Source organism: Loxodonta africana, chromosome X, assembly GCF_030014295.1.
Source record: "Loxodonta africana isolate mLoxAfr1 chromosome X, mLoxAfr1.hap2, whole genome shotgun sequence".
Classification (NCBI taxonomy): Eukaryota; Metazoa; Chordata; class Mammalia; order Proboscidea; family Elephantidae; genus Loxodonta; species Loxodonta africana.
Window position 1 is genome coordinate 9,842,569 of NC_087369.1, and position 19,968 is coordinate 9,862,536.

Consider the following 19,968-nt stretch of genomic DNA (forward strand, 5'->3'; position numbering starts at 1 on the left):
ATACAAGTCCTTTATGAAATATGGGTTTTATAAGTATTTTCGCCAAGTCTGTGGCTTGTCCTTTCATTCTCTTAACAACAGTGTCTTTCACAGAGCAGAAGTGTACAATGTAATGAAGTCCAATTTATCTTTTTTTTGTTGTTGTTTATGGATCATGCTTTTGGTGCTGTATCTAAAAACTCATCACTCAATCCAATGCCACCTAGATTTTCTCGTATGCTATTTTCTAGAAGTTTTATAGTATTGCAGCTTACATTTTGGTCTATGATCCATTTTGAGTTAATTTTTAGTAAAGGTATAAATGTGTGTCTAGATTTTTGTGTGTGTGTGTGCTGTCCAGTTGTTCCAGCACCATTTGTTGCAAAGATCATGCTGTCTCCATTGAATTGCCTTTGCTCTTTTGTCAAAGATCGACTGTATTTGTGTGGGTCCCTGTTGTTGTTAGCTGAAATGAAGTCAGCCCTGCACTCATGGAGACCCCATGCACAAAAGAACAAAAGCGTGCCTGGTCCTGTGTCATGATTTGTTGGAGAGCTGACCGAATTGCCAGGCCTTTCTTCCTAGTGCATCTTAGTCAGGAAACTCCACTGAAACCTCTTCAGCATCACAGCAACACACAAGCCTCTACAGACAGACAGGCAGCGGCTGTCATGAGATGCATTGGCTGAGAATCGAACCCCGGTCTCCAGCATGCAACGTGAGAATTCTGCAGCCGAACCACCACTGTCCCCATGTGTAGGGGCCCCACTGTCTTTTAATTTAAAAAAATGGGACTGTTTAGGGCAATGCTGATGGTATTTCCCTCTCCTCTCAAAAAGCACCTGAAGACAATTGTTTGGATTCTGTGATTGCTCAGGGGTCCCTGTGGAATCATCGATACTTTCCTCTCCATGGTGTACTTTTATCAGAAAGCGCTAGCTCCTTCTCTTCTCTTCTCTGTTTCCTTTCTTTCTCATTCTCTCCCACGTTATAGGAGTGCACATTTGAAAAATCCGCAAAACAGAAAGGTTGGCCCTTTGAACGCACCCAGAGATGCCTCAGAAGAAAGATCGGGTGACCTGCTTCCAAAAGGTGCCTGCCTTGAAAATTCTATGAAGCAGTTTTACTCTGCACACTTGGGAGGCAAACAACAGCAAATAGCTATTGTTAGCCAGCAGCGTATGTGTGCGGGGTGCTATAAACAAACTTGGCCATAGTTGGGAGTGAAGATTTCCACTTTTCCTTAATTTTAATTTAAATGATTGGCATCCGCAGAGTTATCTGAGGCCTTTTACCAGGTTCCATTTGAAATTTCCAAGCAGGCTAACGCCTTTTTTTTTTTTTTTTAACGCCTAGCACGGCTGGGGAGCCAGAGGGCAGGTTTGGCTGCGCGGCTACTCGAAAGTGTGCGGTAGCCGAGGGCCGCGGCCGGGTAAAGCCGAGAACTGTAATGATGTCAACTTGTTATTTACTTTCCAAATCTGAATGACTGAGCAAGGCGAAAGGAGAATCAATCAAGCACAATGTGACCCTACAGGCGGAAAAAACGCAGCGCTCCCAGCAGCGGCGGTGGGGGCAGGGAAGCACGTGTAAGCGGGCCCGAGTTGCATCATGATCCAGCCCGCCTGGGTTTTCGGTTGCACCCTTGGTTTTCGATTGCATGCAATCCCTCAGCCTCAGTCTGCACGAGCCCCGGGAGCCCGGAGCAGCGCCTGGCAGGCTCCAGGGAAGGCCCTCCCAGGTCCTTCTGGGGGGCCTCGAATGGCCACTGATACAGTATCAGCCCCGGCCCATTCTGCTGATTCACAATTATGGAGACCGTGTAAGTGTGGACTTTTTCTGGATGTGCTCTGATACTGGTGTGGCCGCCGTCGTTTTCCATCGTGGACGTTTACAGCAGCGTTTGGCAGGGGGATTTGCTGTCCCGCCTTTGGCATGCAGGGCCAGCCCCTTAAAAACTCAGCACCCCCCCCCCCACCCAGAACAACAAATGGTCTAGTGTTCAGGAGGACCAAATGAGGCTACGATTTAAATTGCTGAGTGTTATGGACTCAGACCACGAAGCCCACTACATACCAGCAGAAGGGCAAACCGATTAAAAAAAAAAAAAAAAAAACGTCCAACAGGGCAGACAACCAAAGGGTAGGTGGGGGGGGGGGAGCTAATTGGATTAAACGCGAGCCTCACCGGTGTGGAAGGGGAAGGCGCGCTGGGGACGGGTGCACTAGGGCTGGGCCGGAGAGGCCATTACAACATCCAACACTTTGCAGACGCCCGAGGTCTGGAGTCTGATGGGGTGGGGGTCAGGGGGCTAGGTCTCCCCCCTCCCCCGGCTACCCTGTCCCCGCCCACCCCGTGTGCCCCAGTTTCTCCCCAAACATTCCTGGCATATCTCCCGAGGTGTTTTGCAAGGGTCGAGCCCCCGCCGGAGTTTCCCCTTTTTGGGGAGGGGGGAGAGGTAATTGGGCTGTCCTGTAAGCCGCTGATTTTGAGGGAGGTGCCCCCTCGGGCAGGTTGCAGAGGGTGCTCCTGAGATTGCCCAGCGGCTTCTTGTGGAAGTGGGGGAGGGGAACCCTCTAGCCGCGGCCCGGACCCCCTTTCCCCCTGGGCAGTTGGAACAGGTTGGGTTGAGGACTGGGTGGCGGTAGGCCTGGGCCCCCCTCCTCCCCCACGGGGGCCACGAGGAAGGAGCAAGGTTTGGGGCGAGTTGGGAGCGGCCCTAGTTCTACTCCTCACCCAGGCCAAGGGAGGGGGAGGTTGTGGGGTAAGAACCGTGCAGGGACACGGGTCCCGTGCACCGTGGGCGAGGGGCTGTGCAGGGATGCGGGTCCCCTGCACCGTGGGGGTGGGGCGGTGCAGGACGCGGGTCCCTGCACCGTGGGGGTGGGGCCGTGCAGAGACGCGGGTCCCTGCACCGTGGGGGTGGGGCCGTGCAGAGATGCGGGTCCCCTGCACCGTGGGGGAGGGGCCGTGCAGGACGCGGGTCCCCTGCACCGTGGGGGAAGGGCTGTGCGGGACGCGGGTCCCCTGCACCGTGAGGAAGGGCCGTGGGGGACGTGGGTCCCCAGCACCGTGGGGGAAGGGCTGTGTAGGGACGCGACCGTTGGGGAGGAGCCGTGTTGGGTCTGGGTCCTCCCTAGAGGCCGTGGGGGAGGGGCCGTGTTGGTGGGGGCCTCCAGCGCTATGGGGGAGGGGAGGGCCCGATCGGGGCGCGGGTCCCCCAGGCGGCTGGGCACAGGGCGGCCCGGCCGCGCTGGCGGCGGTGGGCGCTCTCGGGCCTCCGGAGGTCCCCGCCGCCCGGCCCGCCCTCCGTCCCCCCGCCCCCCTCGCTCGCTCGGAGGCCGGGCCGCCAGCGCCCCCGCCCGCGCCGCCGCAGCGCCTCCGGCCGCCATTCCGCACCCAAACTTTCCAGCGCCGCGCTCTCGGGACTCGCGGCGGGGCGGCTCGGGCCGGGCCTCCTCGGCCGCGCGGGCCGGCGCGGGGACGGCCGCCGGAAGAGGGCGGCGGCGCCCACGAGTTGCGCGGCCGTGGAGGTGAGTGGTGACGGCCGGGCCGGGGGCGCAAACTTGGGCGCGGGGCCGGGCGCTGGGGCAGGTCCCCGGGGCGCGGGCCGGCAACAGTGCCGGCGGTGGCGCGCCCCAATCCCGGCGCGCGGAGGCGGGGGCCCCTTTGTTTTGGGGAGGGGCGGCGGCCGGCAAGTTTGGGAATGCGCTCGCTTCTCCCGCCGACCCTTTGTCTGTGGGTCCCGGGGCTCCGGGGCAGGACGGCGCAGGGCGGCCCTGGGGGACGGGGTCCGGCGGGGGGGCGTCCATTCATCTGGGCGCGGGGCCGGGTGCGCCGAGTGGGATGTGGTGGCCGGCCCGGGTGCGCACAGAGTCTGAGCCGCAGAAACTGTCAGGGAAGTCGGCCCTCGCCCGCGCATGGGGACGGGGCTGGGGGGCGCCCTGGCACGCGGGGGTCCGCTGCCTCGGCTCTGGCGCGGGCGGGACCTGTTGCTGCGGGGTGGCCGGGCTCAGGGCCTCCCAGCGCGGGGGCTGGCGTAGGACCGGGGTGCTGCGCAGGTGACAACTTTGGGATTGGGCTGTTGGGCCGGATCTCACGTGCGTTGGCGGTGCGCTGCGCGGTCGGCCTCCCGCGCCTGAGCCACCGCATCGTCCATTTCACAAAGTTCCAACCTTCGGCGTTTGTATCCGAGCCGGCGACATGGTTGAGCCAAACCCCCAAAGAAATATCCCCTCCCCCCTTATAGGAAACTGCCCTGCTTTGCACGGCCACGTGGGGCCTGACCTGCCTTGGGGCGTTTGTCTCCGGACCCACCGGTCCCTGTCCTAACCTGGAGGGGGAGGGGAGCGCCCTGCTCGGGTCGCAGGCGGTGGCTTCGGACTTAGGAATTGGTTTCGGATGGTTTTATGAAAAAAGTTTACAGCTATAGTAGTCATTCCTAGAAGAGACGCAGTTGGGGGCGGGGGAAGGCGGAGAATTAAATAATTAAGATTTAATTTAAGATGATGGATTCTTTCTCTAAGGGTACCCGTGTCACGTGCTGTAGGTTTTGTGGAAAACCACTTAGCTGGGTAACTAATGAATGCAAAAGTTAAAGCGCATTGTTTGACCCACTTATTAAAATAGACCCTTAAGGGGGTCCCAGCTGAGGCCATCCCACACCTGTGGGACAAATACCGAGACCTTTGGTGTTGTGCCGTCTCCTGCCGACACCCCGGGCACTTGGGTTCTCCTTTTGGGCTCAGAGAAGTCTGTCTGGTAGTGGTTTTAAAAGGGAAGAGATGTGCAAAAAATTACAATCACTCTTAGTGACCACGTGGGGATACCTAAGTGAATGTTTCAAAATTTTTGTCTTTCTATCAGTTGTATTTGTATTTCCATCAATACACCTGATTCTATACAACGTTATCTAAGGAAGGCGACTTTTTTCTTCTCGTAGTGATGGATATTTATTCAAAAACATACGAAGCTGGTACCAGCTGCCAGGCACTGCGTGATGTTCACGGGAACACCATGAGCAAGACGCATCCTTATCATCCTCAAATGTTGGCTCTTGTTCTGCCCTGGGCTTGATCCCTCCAGGAATGACCCACGAGGCTTTTTAAAGACTTGAGAAAGTTCACGTCTTCATATCTCAATGTCCCCAATTTCTCACCTCTCCTGAAAGTTTGCATGTTTTAGTGGCACCTGGGTGTTGCAAGGGGTTAATGTGCTCAGCTGCTAACTGAAAGCTGCCTCAGAAGAAAGGCTTGGCAATCTATGTCTGAAAAATCAGCCATCGAAAACCCTGGGGAGCGCCGTTCTACTCTGACATGCATGGGATCTCCATGAGTCTGAATCAGCTACTCTCACACACATAGGGTCTCTGTGAGTCTGCATCAACTACTCAAACACACGTGGGGTCTCTGTGAGTCTGAATCAGCTACTCTCACACACGTGGGGTCTCCATGAGTCTGCATCAACTACTCACACACATGGGGTCTCCATGAGTCTAAATCAGCTACTCTCACACACGTGGGGTCTCCATGAGTCTGCATCAACTACTCAAACACACGTGGGGTCTCCTTGAGTCTGAATCAGGTACTCTCAAACACATGGGGTCTCTGTGAGTCTGAATCAACTCCACAACGGCTGTTTTTTGTTTGTTTTTGTAGGGTAGCCAGTGCTGTAGGGGGTTGATGTTGGATGTCATCTTTAGCTAGCAAAGTTTCCTTTCCTCATGTGTGTAATGGTCTCTTACATTTGTTCCGCTGTGCTGATGAGGGTTTAAATGGGCTTGATGGCATACGAGGGCCAACCTTTTTTGGTGAGCAGCAAAAAGCTCAATTGTTGCCAGTCTAGCCATGTCATGGCACAGGTAGCGTGTGCTAGAGAAGCAGACTTTCTTTCTGCCTGACCTGAACTAGTGCCAGGGGCCATGTTCATGCTCATTGACCGGCTGCTGGACCTTGAACTCCTGCAGCCTCTCTGAGTGTTGTTTTCTATGTGTGTGACTATACAAAGAAGATAAAAAGGGGGAACTGAGATAGTGGTACTTATGGAATAGTACAAGGACCAGAAGGGAGAATTTGTGTTTGAGATTTTTGAAAACTGTGAAGCCACCTGTAAATTTTAGTTATTGTGCAGGTAGAATAATTGTCTATTACTTGGATGCCTTACACTGACGATTTTATACACACTTAATACCCTATGAACACCAAAAAAAAATAAACCAAACCCAGCGCCCTATGAAAACCAAAAAAAAAACCAAAAACTCGTTGCTGTCGAGTTGATTCCAACTCACAGGGACTCTGTAGGACAGAGTAAAACTGCCTGTAGGCTTTCCAAGGAGCGGCTGGTGGATGTGAACTGCTGACCTTTTTGGTTAGCAGCCAAGCTCTTAACCACTGCCTTGGTAATCCATAGTAGACCCAGGATTTGAACCTGAGTGTATCAGATTCCCAAAGCTTTGACGTTTTGCCTTTCTATCTACCTACAGTGGATTTTCTCATTTGGAGACAAAAGATAATATAAATTACACACACACACGAGAGAGAGGGAGAGAGAGAGAGGGAGAGAATGCATATCAAAATTCTACGGGGCAGTAGCTACTGTAACGTTTGCACTGCAATAAAACATTAACAATGAAAGTAGTGGACAGAGTTAACATGCTTTTTTAGGGGGAGGAGAGGAGAGGCTGTAATAGACTGGAAATGATTCATAGGTGGACCTTTTTTTTTTATTAAATAGCTGTATTTCGGCCTGCGATTTGCCCAGGAACGTGATTTCAGCCTGAGTTATTAACCAGGAATGGAGAACTGGCTAGTGCCCTAGGTGGAGGTTCTTTGGACCAGTTTTGAGTCAGGAAACCAAAATTCCAAGCTGGTTGGTGACCTTACCTTGGGAAGGCCAGGTGTTTTAGCACCTTCGCGCCTCAGTTTCCTCTTCTGAAACGGGGATGGCTGAGCCCAGGCCCCCTCTCTGCCTGCCTCAGCGGTGCGCATCCCTGGGACAGCATGGTGGAAGGGTTGTGCACGGCGGAGAGCTGGGGCTCTGGAGGCTGAGCGCTGCGGCAGACTGATATTTTCAAAGCCTCGCTTGTTCTAGGTACCTGGGGCTCCCACCTCGTGGAGTCTAGGTCAGAAGCCTTAAAGCTCACGCTCGAGGTCAAGCTCTTCCGTGCTGAAAGGCTGATAAAGACTCCTTCCGACAAAGTGAGGCTTCGGGGAGTCTGTGCGTGCACACCCAGGCCTGCTTTGGGATGTTATTTTTGTTACTTAGTTGGCTGCCCTTTGCGTAATCTCTGGGTTGTTTGTAGGAGAAGATTAGACATTTTATTTGTCAAAGGGGGTGGAGGAAAAGCCCATCTTCATGGCCACCAGCTCTGGCTTCCCAGTTCTGCCCCTTGTCCTGACTCACTCTTACCCCCTTCCAGGGCTCCCGGAGGACCTTACAGCCTTTGGCTGAAAGGATGGAAAAGCCTGGGAACCCTGACATTATCTTCTAGAGGCAGAAGGGGTCGCTGCAGAAAGAGGCCAGGCCCAGAAAGGCCATCTCCGGCCGTGCCCACCGATGGGCCCTCTGTGTCCGGATTTAAGGCTCTGTGGTAGAATTCTCACCTGCCATGTACTGTAGGGTCGCTATGATTCAGAGTTGACTCGATGGCAATGGGTTTTGGGTATGTAGGAGACTTGGGTTTAATTCCTGGCCAGTGTACCTCATCTGCAGCCACCACCCAGCTGTCACTGTCAGTGGAGGCTTGCATGTTGCTAGGATGCTGAACAGGTTTCAGCGGAGCTTCCAGACTAGGATAGACTATGAAGAAAGGGCTGGCAATCTACTTCTGAAAACCAGGCAATGAAAACTTCATGGATCGCAATGGTTCCATCAGCTACCGATCGCGGGGATGATGCAGGATGGGGCAGTGTTTCGTTCTGTTGTGCATGGGTTGTCGTCATGAGTTGGAGCTGACTTCGCAGCAGCTAACAACAACCTCGGTTACCTGCTCCACAGGAGAACACCACAGTGAAATCCTGGGACTGGCCTTGCCCGCCTTTCCACTCGGGTGTTGAGATTCAGCGTTCCGCATATGTGTTCTTGTGTGGTGTTGGACTCTGGGCTAGAGGATAATCAAGATTTTTGTGCAGCGTCAGAGATGTTAATGTCCCAGCTGTAGCTCCCTGAGACCTTATATTTGCCCTTTTCACCTGTTTTTGCAAAAAATGAAGGAGCTCTGGTGGCGCAGTGGTTAAGTGCTCAGCTGCTAACCGAAAGGTCAGTGTCGGAACCCACCAGTCTCTCCATGGGAGAAAAATGTAGCTGTCTGCTCCCGTAAACATTACAGGCTTGCCAAAACCGAAAACCAGAAAACCAGACCCGTTGTCGTCCAATTCCAACTCATAGAGACCGTATAGAACAGAGCAGAACTGCCCCATAGTGGTTCCAAGAAGTGGCTGGTGGATTAGAACTGCTGACCTTTTGGTTAGCAGCCCAGCTTTTAACCACTGCTCCACCAGGGCTCCCGACTTACTCAAACTATGTATAGCTTAAAAAAAAAAAACCCTTTGCATACCACCTCCAGCAGCTAGGACCCCCCTGGTCTTTCCCTCATGTCAATCAGGAACAGTCATAACCAGTTTAGACCAGCCCCAGGCTCTTCCACCTGTAAAATTTACTTACCTGGTATTTTGCAAACCCACATTCCATGAAAATTCATCACAGTAAAGCCAAGAACCCTTGCGCCTATTACAAACAAACAACAAAAAAAGGATGTGTGGCCCAGTCGTAAACTTGCCCCCGCTTTGAAAGGACCTGCCTTTGCTTAAAGGATAAGTTCCAGAACTGATCCCTTTTTTCCAGCTAACTTCCTCAAAAAAGGCTCTATAAAAAGAGGTTGCTGACTTTCTGAAATTAAAGTTCTTGGTATCTCCTCTCGAGTCCCAGGCTCCCTTGCTGCAGCAATTTCTTTTACTCCCAAATAAAATCTTGGTTAAAGATTAAAAAAAAGGAAAAAAAAAATACAGCCTTGGCGACACTATGGGGCAGTTCTACTTTGTCTTATAGGATCACTATGAGTCGGAATTGACTGGACTGCACTGGGTTTACAAAAAAATAAAAGTGGTTGACATCCGATATAGGCTGTTAATCTTTCACTATCAAGGACATGTACAGAATAGTTTCAATCAGGAAGCAAGTCTGAAGTCATTTTGTAAACACGTTTTTTTTAAGCTGGAAAGATAAACTTTTTTCCCCATCACTATTTTTAGTGCAGAGGAAGCGGCTGACCTCCTGAAAGTGAGCCTCAGTGTCCTTCTTCCCCCTCGGGTCTTGCTCTCTTTGCCCTTCCCTCCCCTCCATCCTTTCCAAAGAGCCTCAACCCAGTGGACGCATTGGCCGGATTGGTACAGAGGAGACCCGGCAAAACAAAAATACAATTTGGTTATGGGAAGGAGCTTAAAAAGTCATGGAAAATCTGGCATCGGGTATGGGTGGCGGTTGTACAACATGAATAATGTCATTGGTCTTATTGAATCGTACACATGAGAAATCCTGAATTGGCTGACATCATCCTATCTGTGTCTTTATAACAATAAAAAAAAAATGCAAAAAAAAAAAAAAAAGGTTTATAAAGGGCCAAGAGAGACTAGTCTGAGAAAAAGGGATTAACGTCTCAAGGGAAAAATGCAAGTCAGTAAGGAATTCCCTCCTGAGGCTCCTCCCTGGCCTGCGAGCGCAACATGGGACATGGGACTTGAGAAGGTTCTTTGAAGCAAGCTGGTAGTCTCCCACAGGGTCAGCCCCTACGTTATCATCACTGTCAAATATTTAGTGGGAACGCACTGCATGTTTGACTTCAGAGGTGAATTGGGAGCCGTGAAAAAGTTGAGTTGGAAGCAAATTTCAGGTTAACACAGAGGAGACAATACTTTATAACGGAAGGTGGGTACTCCCTCCTTTGTCTTCTAGGTTTGCCCTGGGCAGATGGAGCTGAGAGATGGAGCTGGGCTGTGACAGGCAGGTTCAAGAGAAAGGGGGATCTCAAAAAACGGAGAGAGAGAAGACAGCTCCTTATCAAGAGTCGTGTATTCGACCTTGAGCTCCAGAATCTCCCAGATGGTCGACTTGTGGTTCTCCACCAGGGTGCTTTCTGGAGATAGTTTCGGTTGTTACTACAGGCTTGGAAGGAGTGCTCCTGGTTATCTAGAGGGGTGGAGACCAGGGATGCTGCTCAGCACCATCCAATGCACAGGGCAGCCCCCACCACAGAGACTGAGCCCACCTGGAATGTCAGTAGTGCCAAGATAGAGAAACACAGACAACCAGGAGAATTCCATTCTGGGAGAGGTCTTTTGGGGAGGGGTAAGCTGAGGGGAAAAAAACCAATGCATCCATCCATCCATGCATCGGTCATCTATAGTTCTCAAGGAATATACACGTGTCTTGAGGGTATAAAAAACAAAAAACAAACCAGTTGACATCAAGTAGACTCTTACTCGTGGCAACTCTGTGAATGTCACAGTAGAACTGAGCTCCGTAGGGTTTTCATTGACGGATTTTTGGGAAGTAGATTGCCAGGCCTTTCTTTGGACTCTAACTGCCAGGCTTTTGGTTAGCAGCCAGTTGGTTAAATATTTGCTAAAGCTTTGGTCTTTTTCTTTGCTGGTTAATTCTTGCCTCCAAACTAGTGGAGAGGGAACATTTTTGATACACTTTTGGAGAATGTTTCCTTAGCCTTCCCAGAGAGTACTACCAAGAGATAGTTAATATGTAAAATGTATCAGAAGGCTAAAGTAATACCTTAAGTTTCCTAGATACCGTCTGTAAATGTTAAGAGGCATTGCAGTTTCTCCAGTGAGTTAATGTGACTATGTAGCAGTTGTTCAGAATTAGCTTGTTACGTGAATGTGTCCCTACCTCTTTGCTTCCATGTGGTTAGTGTACGTTTTAGTAGTTACGTGTCGCGATCTGGTACGAAGACGCATGTTCTGTACAAGCTGTGCTGGTGGTCTGGCTCCTTGGGTGGTTTCGTGGACTGCCTGCCTAGTTGTGTGAAGGCGTTTAACCTGCATCTCCTTGAAGGTAGGATAAGACAGCTGGGTGAGCTGACCGCCATGCGCTTCTCCTACCTCTCATGTGTGAAGTTTTTAATTTGGGAGAGGGACACTACTTAAATGTTGGGTTGGCCATTTTTAGACTGGTAGAGTATTATCCAAAGCTGTCACTTCGAGGACTAAGGTGCGCCTGACCCCCAAGCCATGATATTTTCAATTACCTTATATGCACGTGAAACCTGGACAATGAATAAGGAAGCCCAAAGAATTGATGCATTTGGATTACGGTGTTGGAGAAGAATATGGAAAATGAACAAATCTATCCTGGAGAAAGTAACAGCAGAATGCTCTTTAGAATCAAGGATGGCGAGACTTCATCTCACATACTTTAGACATGTTATCAGGAGGGACCAGTCCCTGGAGAAGGGTATCATGCTTGTTAGAAGGTCATTGCAAAAGAGGAAGACTCTCAAGAAGATGGATTGACAAAGTGGCTGCAACAATGGGCTCAAGCATAACAACGATTGTGAGGATGGCACAGGACCAGGCAGTGTCTCCTTTTGTCGTACGTAGGTCACTGTGAGCTGGAACTGACTTGAGGGCACCTAACAACAATGATTGTCGTGGTTTTATGTTACCTAGAAGTTTGTGTGAGCCGACAGTTATTTTATGTCTCATGCCTAGATTATAGTTTTTTTCAGTGATTAAGATAAACATTAAACTTCACATTAATAAGTTAGTTGCATATTTTACTTAAAAACGGAAGACTCAGAAGGCACTTTGGGTAGTTGGGTGCCTCTGAATAGTTCTTAGGAGAGTTGGAGTTTCCCATCCTCTCAAAACCCCAGCAAAGCAGCACAGTGTGCCTGTTAAAATTCACAGTGTTTATTCTCGAGGAGAGTGTCTGCCTCGGATTCCTGTGGTTTTTCCTATTGTGGCGGATGAGACTGGAATGCTTCCTTCCCTTGACTGTGAAACATAGACTGTGACCCCAGAGAGCCAGCACCAGATTCCTTCCTTTCTGGGACACTTGCCACCAACCCCAGCTAGAGTACAAGGATAAAGCAGGACCTTCCCAGCCCAATTATCTTCCCAGCTCTCCTGGTTGGAACATGTCTTCAGGTCGACTGACAACTCCATTGGTGATGGATCAGGCCGAGGCCACTGTCCCCAGACTCAGCTTCCCAGCTCTCCTGGTTGGAACATGTCCTCAGGTCAACTGACAACTCCATTGGTGATGGATCAGGCAGAGGCCACTGTCCCCAGACTCAGCTTCCCAGCTCTCCCTGTTGGAACATGTCTTCATGTTTACTGAAAACTGCTGGTTATCTCCATCCATGTTGGATCAAGGACGCAAAGGCTACCTGTCCCCTACTAGATGTGTTCACTCTATTTGATCATTGACTTTCCCATTGTCATTAGAATTTGCAGTCTTTGCAGCCAACTGGTATTATTTAATTCTGCAAGCATCTCTGCTTGTCTGAGCTTTCTGGTGGGTGGAGTTTGGACAAAATGAAGTTTACCCTACAAGGAGCCATTTTATGTCTTAACTCCATAATAGCAAGTACTTCAATATGGTAGAACCATATACATCTTTTTAAAACCTGGAGACAAATTCACTACTGAGCAGTGATGGCCATTTCCAGTGCTACATGGGTGTCATGGATTAAATTGTGTCCCCCCAGGTCATGATTCCCAGTATTGTGTCATTGTGTACCATTTTGTCATCTGATGTGATTTTCTTATGTGTTGTAAACCCTCTCTATAATGTTAATGAGGTGGGATTAGTGGCAGTTATGTAAACTTAATCTAGAAGAATATTCTGCAATTTAAGCCAATCTCTTTTGAGATATAAAAGAGAGAAGTGAGGAGAGAGACAGGGGGACCTCATACCACCAAGAAAGCAGCACCAGGAGCAGACTATGTCCTTTGGACCCGGGGTTCCTGCACGGAAAAGTCCCAAGACCATGGGAAGACTGATGACAAGGACTTTCCCCTGAAGCTGGTGCCCTGAATTTGGACTTCTAGCCTCCTTTGGACTATGAGAGAATAAATTTTTCTTTGTTAAAACCATCCACTTGTGGTATTTCTGTTATAGCAGAACTAGATGGCCAAGACTGTGGGTAATTCTTAAGTCTTGACCAAGTCAGCTATATTCCCTAAAACCAAAAACCAAACCCAGTGCTGTCGAGTCGATTCCGACTCATAGCGACCCTATAGGACAGAGTAGAGCTGCCCCGTAGAGTTTCCAAGGAGCGCCTGGCGGATTCGAACTGCTGTCCCTTTGGTTAGCAGGCGTGGCTCTTAACCACTATGCCATCAGGGTTTCCTGTATTTCCTAGGTAGCCTTATTATCTTCACATCCATTGGAAGCTGAGAAATGAGAAAGCCAAGTGCAGATCTGTTACCAATGTTGTGTGATACAAAAATCAGTAGCACCAATGAGCAAATGGAATTCCCGTTATCTATAAAAATCCAGGAGGCACTCGGCTGCTAACCAAAAGGTTGGAGGTTTGTTTCCACCCAGAGGCATTTTCGGAAGAAAGGCTTGGCGATCTACTTCCCAAAATATCAACCATTGAAAAACCCTATGGAGTGCAGTTTTACTCAGATGCACATGGGCTGCCATGAGTCTGAATCGACTCGATAGCAAATAGTACTTGTATAAAAATCCAGGTGGTTTCACAGTTTTAGGCTGTGTCTCTGAAAAGCAACATAAAGGGGATTTAAAGTCCCTACCATTTGGTTTATGTGGGGAACTGAGGCATTTTAATTCCGTGCCACTTTAACCGCCCCCAAGTTAGTAAGTATTCACAATAACTTGCAAATGGCTGTGGCAATATCTGAGTCACGGGTCAGTCTGAGAGACATGCTTTGGTTTAAATCCTAATTTGGTTATGAAAAAAATACCACCTTAGCTTTGTGTTTCTAAAACACACTGGTGATTTTATACCAATTCCAGCCATTTCCAGTGGTCTGTACCCTAATGACGTCAAAAAGCCCAGCGGAAAGAAACCCCTTCACACAGGTCAGAACGTCATGAAAATTAGAAGTAACCATCGTGCGGGTCCAGCATTTGGTGTAAATTATCATAGACCTGATGGGAATCGGGTGACCTGTGGAAAAGAGACTTGCCTTATACATTTCGTGGGGCTCCCAATGTGTCTTCTTCACACCTAATGGTCTCTAAATCTGGTGGGAGTCGGGGGGGTGGGGAGGGGAAGAAGTGACGTGTCTCAGCTTTTCATTTCCTAAGTGTTCTCCCAGGTGGGTTTTATGCTGCCTCCTGGGGCAGATGCTTGGTAAGACCGATGGAGTGCAGGAAGAAACGAGTAGCAAGTCCATTGGTTCTTCTGATCTAGTAGTTAGGAGATAATCTTTTTTGTGGATCACATGTATGTAATGCTGGTTGAGCAGTGTGTAGAGCGAACAAATAAATCCGTGAGCTAGGAGCACATGCTAGTTGCCGTCGAGTCACTTCCAACTCGTGGCATCCCCATGCCTGTCGGAATAGAATTGTGCTCCACAGAGTTTTCAGTGACTGATTTTGTGGGAGTAGATCCATCAGCCCTTTGTTCTGAGGCCCCTCTGGACTTGAATTGGCAACCTTTCAGTTAACAGCCGGGCGTGTTAACTGTTTGCACCACATGGGACTCCTTTTCACTGATACGAAACCCGCTACTGTCCAGTCCATTCCGACTCAGAGCGACCCTGTAGGACAGAGTCCTGTAGAAACCCACAGGGTTCCCAAGGAGTGGCTGGTGGATGCAAACTGCTGACATTTTGGTTAGCAGCTGAACCCTTGACCACTGTGCCACCAGGGCTCCTTTTCACTGATAGGGATGAGCAATTAAAAACAACTGGAGATTATTCATTTGGGTCCCCAGAGGGTGGGTCCAAAACCTGTTGCTGTCAAGTCAATTCCAACTCATAGCAACCCTACAAGACACGTAGGACTTCCTCATAGGGTTTCCAAGGCCATAAATCTTTATGGAAGCAAACTGCCACATCTTTCTCACAGTGGGTGGGGAGATGGGGTGGTATTTAAAATTTCTGAATGCAGGTGGGAGGCAGTTGTACTCCCCTTGTCCCTGGATTTGTCTGCCAAGGGCTGTGTCTGTGTGTGCACGCATGTGTGTGCGTACATGTGAGTGTGTGTATGTGTACACGTGCGTGTGCACACCCATGCGTTTGTCAGTATACGTATGTCAGTGTGCATATGTACACATTTGTGCACCTGTGTGCATGTGTGCACATGTGTGTATATGTGTTAGTGTGTGCACGTATGTATACATCACACGTGTATGTATTAAGTGACTTTGTGATCTACCAGCTTAAAGGTTGGTCGTCACCGCACAGGTCCTGCCATTAGTGCCTGCCTCGGAGCAGAAAGAACACGCGGTGCCTGGGTGGTGCAACTTGGGTCTCCTGGATGGTGAGCGCAGTTCTGAAAGCTGAAACAATATTTGTGTGTGTTGGCGCAGGAGGACAGTATTTGGGCTGGCCGGCCGGCCGGCTGCAGGTGTGCGAGCAAACAAGCCTTGCGACAAAGCTCTGCGACTCTGTGGTGTTTTGGTAATCACTCAATCTGTTTATAAATCAGCTCTTTCCCTGAAGGATGCCCTGGGGGCTCTGGAGCCTCAGGCTTTGTGTGGAAGAGGTGGCTGGAGCTTTTAAAGACTGCAGCTGAGGTCGTGGCTGTGATCATTATCCTTGGGTGTCTTCAATCTGGCTGTTTTTTTGTTTTTTGTTTTCCAGAGACATATTTCATCCGTCACAGTGGTTATTAAGCGATTATCTTTTGTCGTTTCACATTAGTGCTTTTAAAGAGAAAAATGCAGCTTTAGTTGACGCGCTGTTGGTTGTGCTGTAGAGAGTGGCTAAGTGATCCGGGCCGTGGTGTGTGCTGTGGAGGTGAGGAGAAAGCTGGCCTCCGAAGCGGAGGTTTTTGGGCTGGGCCCATTTGCTCAGAATGGCTGAGGGGCTGGTTTTCAGCAGACAGCTGAAATGCCCGCCCCCCCGGGAATTGAAAGGATTGATATGTTAACTTTGTTCTAGCTTATCATACTTTTTTGGGCTTGTATCTTTTTTTCCCCTCTTTGTGAATGCTGACTTTGCAGTATAACTTTGAATATACACCACGGTATGAGGATACTTTGCACAGTGCAATAAAAAGCCCGTTAGCTGCCACTGAGTTGGCCCCAACTCGCTCAGTCCCATGCCCAGGGAAGTGAAACGCTGTCAGGCCCTGCGCTATCCCTGTGATAGGCAGATTGGGCTGTTGTGATCCGTAGGATTTTCAGAAGTAAATCGCCAGGCCTTTCTCCCTAATCCACCTTAGTCTGGAGGCTCTACTAAAGGCTATTCGACGTTGCAGCGATACAGAGCCTCCACTGGGAGATGGGTGGCGGCTGTGCCTGGGGTGCTTTGGCCAGGAATTGAACCTGGGTCTCTCGAATGGAAGTGAGAATTCTACCACTGAACCACAGTGCTTGTGGATTTCAGCATACCGCCAGGACGCCTCATGCATGCCAGAATCCGTAGTCATCTCTCTTTGGGTAAACTGCAATACTTATCTCCTTCTTTCTTTAATTCTTTGTTTCTGTTTGTAGCAATACTCAGAAAACACCTGCAGTAAAGAAGAACAGGAGAAACAGGAAGGAGGGTTTTTTACTACTCAAATTTATACACCTTTGTCTGTACTCTCTACAGATCGATACAGTTAGGATCCTGTAATAAATTTAGTTCTCAACAGTGTGAAGCAAATATTGAGTGTATTTGGGAATCTACCATAACTGCCCCACCCTTTTAAAAGGAAAGAGAAATGACACAAAGTTTCTGGCTTGACGCAGTAGCCATGACAATGAACTGAAGCCATAGCACTGATTGTGAAGATGGCGCAGGACTGCACTGGGTTTTGTTCCCTTGCACATGGGGGTGCCGTGAGTCGGAGCCAACCGGCAACAACACCGATGGATTTGCTTTAGACGGGGTCCTTGAAGTTTGGACAGAACTTGACTTGGTATTGAACAAAGGTCAATGTGCCATCATATATAATTGCTTTAGCTCTGGGCAGGGACACCTCTTCTGTGGCCCTTGTGGAGCAACAGTACTGATGACGAGGTTTTCATTATTTGTCTGCAAAGTTATTTTCTATAATATTTCAGAAATATGTCCCGGAGAACGGCCACAAATAGAGCCTCTTCGCGGAAGCCCCCACAAGAGTTGGTTTTATTTCCTAGGCTCATACTCCAGAGACTCATAAAGTGCCAACAGACCAAAAAACCAGTCCGGCTCCGACTCACGGTAACCCTGCGTGTGTCAGAGTAGAACTGTGCTCCACAGGGTTTTCATTGCTGAGTTTTCTAAAGTGGATCACCCGGCCTGTCTTCCGGGGCGTCTCTGGGTGGGTTTGAACCCCGGCCTTTTGGTTAGCAGCCCAGTGCTTAGCTGTTTATGCCACCCAGGAAGTGCAGATACTGGGTATAATTCCTGGGCGTTTGAGAGAGAGGCTGTGGCATATGAAGTGGAAGGTGAGAGAATGGTAAAGCCAAATGGTTTTAGCCACTGGGACATTAAATCTCTTGGTACACTCACCTTAGAGAATATAAAAACAAATTCACTTATAACGTTGTTGAAGTACCGTTTACGTGATTTATATCACTGAAGGCAGTTACTTCTCGTTAGGAAAACTGGGTTATTAAAATTAGCTACCTTCATTTTTTTCCACAGAAATCATTGTACGGGAAGCTTTATAATTGGAAATTTGAAGTTAGCAGAATTATATAACATTATTTAATCACATTCCAAACCAAACCCTGTGCCATCATCAAGTCGATTCTGACTCCTAGCGATCCTACAGGCCAGAGCTGAACTGCCCCGTAGGGTTTCCAAGGCTGTAAATCTTCACGGAAGCAGACTGCCACATCTTTCTCCCACAAAGTGGCTGATGAGTTCAAACCTCTGACCTTTTGGCTGGTGGCCGAGCGCTTTAGCCACTGCGCCACCAGAGCTCATCTTAATCACATTAGGATGCTCAAATGAACTATAGAATGAGATTAGTTCATGGAAATACTCCATTTTTAATCTCAGCCGGGACAGTCCGTGTCTACTCAGGCGTTAGGTATCTAATTTCTAGATCAACCCGTTAACGCATTGCCTTTGAGACATCTGCTAATATTTTGGTCATCCTGGACATGTTTTCAGAAAAGACTGTTGAAACAAGAGACTATTTTAATTGTTTCCCAATTCAAATTAAAAATAAAATGGCAAACAGCTTAAGGAATCCTTTTTGCAATGGAATTCTCGCTGTGTGACATACGTGTTACATGCCTGGCACAGTCAAGGTGCCAGCCAGTGTCACTTTGCCGTTTTTCTTTGTGCCATTTGCTCTAAGGGAAGCTTGGGGCCCGTTCATCGTGGGCTATCTACAAGTAAATGTTCCCTTACTCTAATTTCTGGTTGTGTTTACTTTTCCATACAGTGCTCGGTATTTGGACAGCAGTTTTCTGTGTGGGTTTCTGACGGCTCAGATGTTGATTGGAGCGAGGTTCCTCCGTCCACACCACTGGGTTGGATAGTTGCAAGTGTTTGAAGGGAAACACGTTTTCTGTCTCATAGAATTGAGTTACATGGGAGCCCTGGTGCTGCAGTGGCTAAGAAGGTGGGCAGTTGGAATCCACCTAGCTGCTCCCTGGAAACTGTATGGGGCAGTTTTACTCTGTCCTGTAGGGTTGCTGTGAGTCGGAATTGACTCGATGGGCAACAGCTTTGGTATTTTTTTGCTTTTGAGTTACGAAAGTGGAGGATGCAGGCTTGGTGATAACTCAGTTTGTAGATGACACCTTACTTTGTTTCCTTTGGGTTTGCAGATGTTTCCTTTGCCTTTGGGATGGCATAGCTCTCAGCTCCTGGTGATATTTTACTTGCTATAGAACTCTTAAGTGCAACTTAAAATCAAATTGTCTTTTGTTAACATCTTTATTGAGGTGTAATTTACAGTCTTATGTATCTAGTTGCTGATATAACAAATGTTACAAGGGAGTGGCTTTAACAAATTTATTTTCTTATGGTTTACCAAACCAAAACCCACTGCCACCAAGTCAATTTTGACTCATAGCAAACTGCCGACCTTCTGGTTAGCAGCTGTAGCTCTTAACCACTGCACCACCAAGGTTTCCCAACTAAACCCATTGCCTGAAAGTCTATTCCAACTCATAACAACTCTGTAGGATAGAGTAGAACTGCCCCATAGGGTTTCAGAGGAGCCGCTGGTGGACTTGAACTGCCGACCTTTTGGTTAGCAGCCAAACGCTTAACCACTACACCGGCAGGGCTTCCTTTCTTATGGGCTAGGAGGCTAGAAGTCTGAATTCAGGTCGCTGACTGTGGGGGAAGGTCTTTGTTCTTTGGTTCCTGGGCTATCTTCATGTAGTGTGGCATTTACTAGATGGATCGACACAGTGGCCACAACAAGGGGTCAAGCGTAACAAAGATGGTGAGGATGGCGCAGGACTGGGCGGTGTTTTGTTCTAGCGTGCGTAAGGTCCCTAGAAGTCAGAACTGACTCCAGGGCACCTAATAACAACAATAGTTGCATAGGTTGCTGTGAATCGGAATTGCCTTGATGGCCCTGGGTTTGTTGTTGTTGTTTTTGTTTATCTCTGCTTCCTTAATCTCCTTTTGTGTTTAAAAAGAGATTGACTTAAGACACACTCTACTTTAACACTGTCTCATTAACATAACAAACCCGCTCGCAGTTCCCCAGTGGGATTGTAACTATCCCTGTCATCACTCCTACCTCAGATGCTAATCGACAGGTTGGCGGTTTAAACCTACCTATTGGCTCCTGGGGAGAAAAGACCTGGCGATCTGTTTCCGTAAAACCCGCTGCTGTCGAGTCAATTCCGACTCATAGCGACCCTATAGGACAGAGCAGAACTGCTTGTGTAAAGAT

General features: G+C 49.0%; 1 protein-coding gene across 3 annotated transcripts in view; it reads left to right on the forward strand.

Moving 5' to 3' along the window:
- The first annotated feature begins 1,635 nt into the window (after positions 1–1,635).
- The window catches only part of TBL1X (transducin beta like 1 X-linked), a 236,124-nt gene continuing 217,791 nt past the window's right edge, over positions 1,636–19,968 (forward strand). For 2 of the 3 annotated variants that reach the window (XM_064277949.1, XM_064277953.1), the window contains exon 1: positions 1,636–1,801. The gene's annotated coding sequence lies outside the window, so the exon portion shown is untranslated. Of the gene's footprint in view, positions 1,802–3,396; positions 3,513–19,968 lie in introns of those variants that run through there. The other variant, XM_064277950.1, reaches the window with a different exon arrangement.